Genomic DNA, 7,412 nt, shown 5'->3' on the forward strand with positions numbered 1-7,412 from the left:
ATATATATTATAAACTATTATAATACTCATAAAAAGTCAAAAATAAAGTCAACTAGAATTCTATCCTCTCAACCAATTAACTTTCATTTTTTCACATTTCATTCCAGTCTTAAGGAAACTTTTGGAAAGCAAATTTTGATTAACTAATTCTTTAGGGATTACTGTTGTTCAGAATACCACATGGCATTATCATTTTTTTTCACACACACAAGAACGATGGCTAATATATGTGCCTTTTCTTGGTGTCTTCTCTTTCACCTGTGAAAGAGCGCAATATAGTTAAGCATGACTGGGAAGCTGTTTGAGGATTAGGAAAAATATGAGGACTGCACTGTACGTTGCCACTTTATTTAAAGAAGGCCAGTGCTTGTTGCTGAAGTCTAGTTGGGATCTGCCTCTCATGGTGCCCTTTCATGGGACCCTGGGGGGATCCTGCCCTTCCCAACACTTCCATCTTGCCAAAGATAGTGATTTTATCAAATTATATCTCATTAGGAACATTATTTTGATCACTGCAATGACATTTTTAAGCTGGAGGAGGTTCTAATTCCATTTAAAATCCTACAATCTCCTGTAATTTCATTGTCAAGGTCACTGTTCCTGGACTTGTAAGGCAATAAACAGCAGCTGTGGCAGAGAGGACACAAAACACAGAGAAGACTGAGGATCTTGTACTAGGACTTCGGATTAAAAATGTCATTTATTGGCTGGGCGCAAAGGCTCACGTCTGTAATCCCAGCACTTTGGGAGGCCGAGGCGGGTGGATCACCTGAGATCAGGAGTTCGAGACCAGCCTGACCAACATGGAGAAACCCCGTCTCTACTAAAAAAAAAAAAAAAATACAAAATGTAGCCAGGCTTGGTGGTGCATGCCTGTGATCCCAGCCACTCGGGAGGCTGAGGCAGGAGAATCGCTTGAACCCGGGAGGTGGAGGTTGCAGTGAGCCGAGATTGTGCCATTGCACTCCAGCCTGGGCAACAAGAGTGAAACTCCATCTCAAAAAAAAATAATAATAATATATAATAAATAAAAAGGTCATTTATCTACAGTCCTATCTTATTCTGGAAAGGATAGGATATGGCACTTAAATGTAAAAGCAGAAAACAAGTTCTGGAAATTTAGGATGAAAAATTACAGAACAGAAATGCATGTTCAAAGAGATTTTCTTGATGAGGCTGTATGGCCATTTTGCCAACCTGGTAGGTATGGTACTTTTTAAAGTGATAATAAGTCAGGGACACCTAGAAAAATCAGGAAACAGAAGCTATCCCAAGCTATTCCTACATACACAACCAGAATAAAGTTTCCTAAGTGCCTGTTATCCTTTAGGATTTTCACATCTTACGCACACTTCCTCTTTCGAGGAGTAGCTGGCACTTGCTCAGGCAATCGGGGCTGTTGGTAAATTCAACCAAGGCTTTCTCTGCCTGGAGTCGAGTGGTTGTGTCTGTGGTTTCATACAGCTGTTTGCACAGATTCTCTAGTTGGGCCAGGCTCTGGAAAAGATCAGTCAGGAAAGAAATCAGTTCAGCCTACTACAAATGCAAGCAACTGTGCTTAAAATTAACAAACGAAGATAAATAATAATCAGTAAAGAAAGAATTGCTTCTGAACTCTGAGGAGGACCTGGGTAACATTCACCTAATAACCATTTATAGGTCTCTTTATCTGATGCTATAGAAGACAAAATGATAAAATGCTTAAAATGCCTATATACTTTTTCATCATTCCCTTGAAGATCAATCACACATGATACCTTTTTCCCCTTACAAATACCCAGCCTCCTAAGCTTTCCTAAAAGGCTTTCAAATAAAAATTCAGAATTTACTTATTCTGCTATTAATGTAAAAAGTGTGAAATACTAGAGGCACGGCTACTAAAATTAAGCACATAAACATGACATAAGTGCCACATACATTTTCATATAGCTTTAAATATTCCTTTGAATAGTAGTTATTAGCTTACAATACTGTATATGTGTAAAGATGGTCACCTGTATGAGAAAACCTCTAGAGAAAGCTTCAGGATGTATTTACGCACCTTCCTCCCTGGATCCCTCATGTCTAAAGTTCAGCAAACTCTCTTCTGTTGCACTTTAAACTCTTACTTCGGTTCCAAATTTAAAATGAAAGGATCAAAATACATTCAACCCTAGCATATGCTCACTCAGAGATAAGACAAGGGAAACACCCACAAGCAAACTCTTCTCTCCAAATCTTGAACCAGTTCCAGGGAGGCAGGAAGGGGTATGGGTGTGTGCTTTGGTCAAAAACCCACAGGGATGTATATATACGTGCACTTAATGTGGTATTTAAAGGCAAAGCGGAAAGTAACTAGTTAAGACTATACTTAAATATCACCTTTCACTGACTGAAGTGGAGGGTAAACATCTGTTAGCCTTTAAAGGAATGGTTTGGACTTTAAGAAAAAACTGGAGCCTATTTTCACCAGCAGCAAGGATAGTCTGAGAGATCCTACTATTAGAAAGGACAATTCTGACAAGAACAAAAATAATAATAATTAAACCAACCTGTGTAAATTGCCTAAAATATATTACACAGCCAGTCTGCCCAAGGCTTTTCATTATCACTTTATTTCATTACACTGTGTCTTTATAAATCACAGCTTTTCCACTAAGTAGGAAAGCCCTTAGGGCAGGATTCATATTTTACTCAACCTGATTAATAAATTTCCAACACTAACTGAAAGGAAACAAGAACGATGAATACTGACACCCTAAGAACGATGAATACTGACACCCTAAGATCATCAGTCTCACTTCAGAGAGCCCCCAAAAGAACAAAACAACAACCTTGCCCTTAAAACAAAACAAACCATCTTTTGAATAATCTTGGGACTTTGATTAGGCTTATGTTTAACCTGTTTCTGATTTCCAGGGGTCCCACTTAATATCTTCTTCAATTCAAGAGCACAGAGAAAATTGCAATTGCAATGTCAGATCTCAAGGTATAAAGTTCTACAAGTAGGACCTGAGTTTATTCATATGGCTTATGAACACAAGTAGAAGATAAGGCTAATTATATACATTCCATAAAACACATGCAAAAGCCATTTTTATGCTTGCCAGTATTGCTCAAGACCGTATTGAAAAAAATTATTTAGGAAAATAGGTAACAAGAAAGACATCAAGAGAAAGACACTGTAACTAAAACGTAAGCTGCTATAAAACCCGGCATCAGGTATCCAAGAGTAGCAGCAGCCTCAGAACCTCCACAGCCATCACACACTTTGAGCTTTCCAACATCCTGAACAGACACTCCCTAAACATTCCTGATGCTTACGGTATAATGGCTCTCCGTAAAGTCTGATCAATCAGTTCCCATGGTTCCCCCATGCAACTCTTGTTTATGTTTATTACAACGAAGTTGTTCACATGACAATGGCTAAGCATCTGTCACAGGTAATTCCTTACTGCTAAAAACCTACATGCAGGTTATGGTGGGCTTTTTGTTGTTGTTTTGTTTTGATTTGCTTTAATTTAGCAGACAAAACATACTGCAGGGTAAGTCTGATAATGCATTCTCAGCTCAGGAAACAACACTGTTTAAAAAACAAAAATGCAATTTGACCATTTACACAGTTTGAAGAACGACAGCTCCATTTTTTTTGTTCCCAGAAGAACAAATGGGAAACAATTTTGTTTTCCCAAACAATTAGTGGAAACATCTGAAAAACAGGGTCATTTTCCTTTGGGTTGCCCACACTACCAATGAAGGAGAGAGGAATGAGACATTAACATTTACGGTTTTTTAGTTACCAGCGTTTCCCAAACAAAACTAATGGTTAGGTTATTTTGAATCACCTTTTTTTTTGGCCTAGCATAAAATAATTTATCCTACAATTATTTGATTAGCTATTAAAACTAGTACTTCACACTAAGGGTGGCCAAAAACACACCATGGCACTCTCCTTGGCATGATAACATCTATGTCAAATGTTTTCCTCTTCGCCAGTTCTTATTAAGGATATCTATTCTGTGATGCCACTTTGGTCAGAGAAAATCCTCCAGAGAAGAATGTCTATTTTCTGTTCCTGAAAAATTGCCTATAATCCACGGAGAAAATTCTGCCTGGTCTTGCTGAAATAGAAGAGCACATTTGGTAAAATGCTTTATAAAAGTGAAAGGTGATCTTCAGCTAGCAAAATACTGCTTTTTAGCATAAGAAACTCAAGAGGATTAATTCCCAAACCTAGAATCAGACCGATTTCACCAACAACAATTATGATGAAGGTATTAAAATAATGCATCTTCTTTAATATCTAGCAACACCAGTATTTTAGTCTATTCAACTTGGATAGAGGATATGCAGCTAAGTTATTCTTATTTCAACATAAGGCGAGATTTGTTGAGATTACAGACCTTAGAATATAATAATTTGTCTGACAAGTTGCCTCTAAATTAGAGGAAAATAAAGATTTTATTTGTACATTAGATGTTATATTACTCCACGAAGCAGAATACCTCAGATTTTACTTTATTTGTATAGAATTGCTCTTCAAATAGCCCAGTGGTTATACTTTTTTTTTTTTTTTTTTGAGATGGAGTCTCACTCTGTCACCCAGAGACTGGAGCGCAGTGGTGCAATCTTGGCTCACTGCAACCTCTGCCTCCCGGGTTCAAGCGATTCTCCTGCCTCAGCCTCCCGAGTAGCTGGGACTACAGGCATGTGCCACCTCGCCTGGCTAATTTTTTATATTTTTAGTAGAGATGGGGTTTCACCACATTGGTCAGGCTGGTCTTGAACTCCTGCCCTCATGATCTGCCCGGCATGGCCTCCCAAAGTGCTGGGATTATAGGCGTGAGCCACCGTGCCTGGTCTATATTTTAAAATTAGCCTCGCTGCTTAAAAAAAATCCACATGGGCCGGGCGCGGTGGCTCAAGCCTGTAATCCCAGCACTTTGGGAGGCCGAGACGGGCGGATCACGAGGTCAGGAGATCGAGACCATCCTGGCTAACATGGTGAAACCCCGTCTCTACTAAAAATACAAAAAACTAGCCGGGCGACCTGGCGGGGGTGCCTGTAGTCCCAGCTACTCGGGAGGCTGAGGCAGGAGAATGGCGGGAACCCGGGAGGCGGAGCTTGCAGTGAGCTGATATCCGGCCACTGCACTCCAGCCTGGGCGGCAGAGCGAGACTCTGTCTCAAAAAAAAAAAAAAAAAAATCCACATGGAGAGTTCCAATCAGAGACCAGGACTCTTGCTTTTAGGAAGGAGTTAATGACACTCCCAATAATACTGAGTACTGAACTAGACACAAGCATAATCCTTGGGTGACCAGTCAGATCTGCAGGTGTTCTAAAGAGCACATTCTTAACTTGACTGCCACCCGGCCATCAGAGATGAGCAGAAGCTGCCATCCTGTTACAAAGTATAGGCTCAATCCAGAGAAGTTCTAGCAAACTTAAGAGTAGATTTACCAATTCTGTAGCTGAATTATCATAATTCTAATGCCACAAATATAAAAAGAATGGTCAAAAACCCAAGCCACTTTCACCCTTTTAACAAACCCTTTTAATTTACATCCCCTTAGTTGCAATTTTCTGTGTACTGGGAAACACTGTATTGAGTAAATTAAAATATTTATACTGGACCGTGCCAGAAAATGAATCATTTTAAGGACCTAGAAGGTTAACTGACATATAAATTACATTTTTATCTATTTAACAAGGCATTCTTATAGTCAGTAATTGAGTATCCAATTATCATAAATAAAAGAAACTCTAAAAATTCAGTAACAACAATTATTGTTAGATTAGAAGACAAATGGCAAAACAGTATGTTGAGTATGTTACCATTTGTGATACATGTTAGTAAATTTATAGAAGAAAACCTGGATGAACACAAACCAAACTTAATTGTCTCTGGGAGATGAGAATATTCAATTTCTGTAACCTTGGAAATTTTGACCACAACCACGTATTCCTCTGTAAGCAGAAAAAAAATCCTAACGACTGTAAAAATAAGCATTTTTTAAAAGGGCAATTTAAGCTACATTCTTTTCCTAAATTAACTCTTCACATTAGTAACATTTTACTAATTAACAGCTGATTCTGTTACCAATCAGAATTCATACAACAATTCATAAAACCAAACAGACAAAAAGCTATTCCCAAAACTAGAAAACAAAAAACTGCATTTGCATTTATTACTAATTTTATTTTCTTTATTCTTACCAATGCTGGTAGCCTCAGTGGCCTGAAAAGCACATTCAAGGGTTCTTCTTGTTTATAAATTTATACGAAAGGCAATCGTGGTGGCCAAAGTCATCTTGGTTTACAGATGTATCAGTAGACCTCTCAAAAGTTACTTACTACAATGGAGTTCACAGGGCAAACTAGCTTGCTCTTTGAATGTTTATAAATGCACACTATTTATTTTTTAAACTCACTTTATGGAAAAAGTTTACCAAGTCAGTGCCAAATACTTGTTTACGTACTTTACAAGAGAATAAGCCAAGCAGCCAATAAACAAATGTAACGGTGTGTAACCTCAATAATCATCAGGGAATGTAAATTCAAACCACGATGAGATAGCCATTAGAATGACTAAAATGAGGCAGGGCGTGGCCGGGCGCGGTGGCTCAAGCCTGTAATCCCAGCACTTTGGGAGGCCGAGACGGGCGGATCACGAGGTCAGGAGATGGAGACCATCCTGGCTAACACCATCCTGGCTAACACGATGAAACCCCGTCTCTACTAAAAATACAAAAACAAGCCGGGCGAGGTGGCAGGCGCCTGTAGTCCCAGCTACTCGGGAGGCTGAGGCAGGAGAATGGCGTAAATCCGGGAGGCGGAGCTTGCAGTGAGCTGAGATCCGGCCACTGCACTCCAGCCTGGGTGACAGAGGGAGACTCCGCCTCAAAAAAAAAAAAAAAAAAGGAGGCAGGGCGTGGTGGCTCACGCTGTAATCCCAGCACTTCGGGAGGCTGAGGCAGGTAGATCACATGACATCAGGAGTTTGAGGCCAGCATGGTCAACGTGATGAAACCCCGTCTCTACTAAAAGTACAAAACTTAGCTGAATGTGGTGGCTGGCGTATGCCTGTAGTCCCAGCTACTCGGGGTGGAGGCTGCAGTGAGCCAAGATCCTGCCACTGATCCTACCACTGCACTCCAGCCTGGGCGACAGAGTGAGACTCTGTCTCAGAGAAACAAAACGAAATGAAAAAAAACGACTAAAATGAAAAAGCCAACATCAAGTGTTAGTTAGCATGTGGAACAACTAGAACTCGTATGTTGCTAATTCAGTCTGAATTGATTCAAATACATTAGAAAACTGGGAGTGTAAAGGTACACATATGGAGGCTGTGCACAGTGGCTCACACCTATAATCCCAGCACTTCAGGAGGCTCAGGTGGGAGGACTGCTTGATCCCAGGAGTTCAGGACCA

This window comes from Rhinopithecus bieti, unplaced genomic scaffold (genome assembly GCF_001698545.2).
Source record: "Rhinopithecus bieti isolate Rb0 unplaced genomic scaffold, ASM169854v2 scaffold_59220, whole genome shotgun sequence".
NCBI lineage: Eukaryota > Metazoa > Chordata > Mammalia > Primates > Cercopithecidae > Rhinopithecus > Rhinopithecus bieti.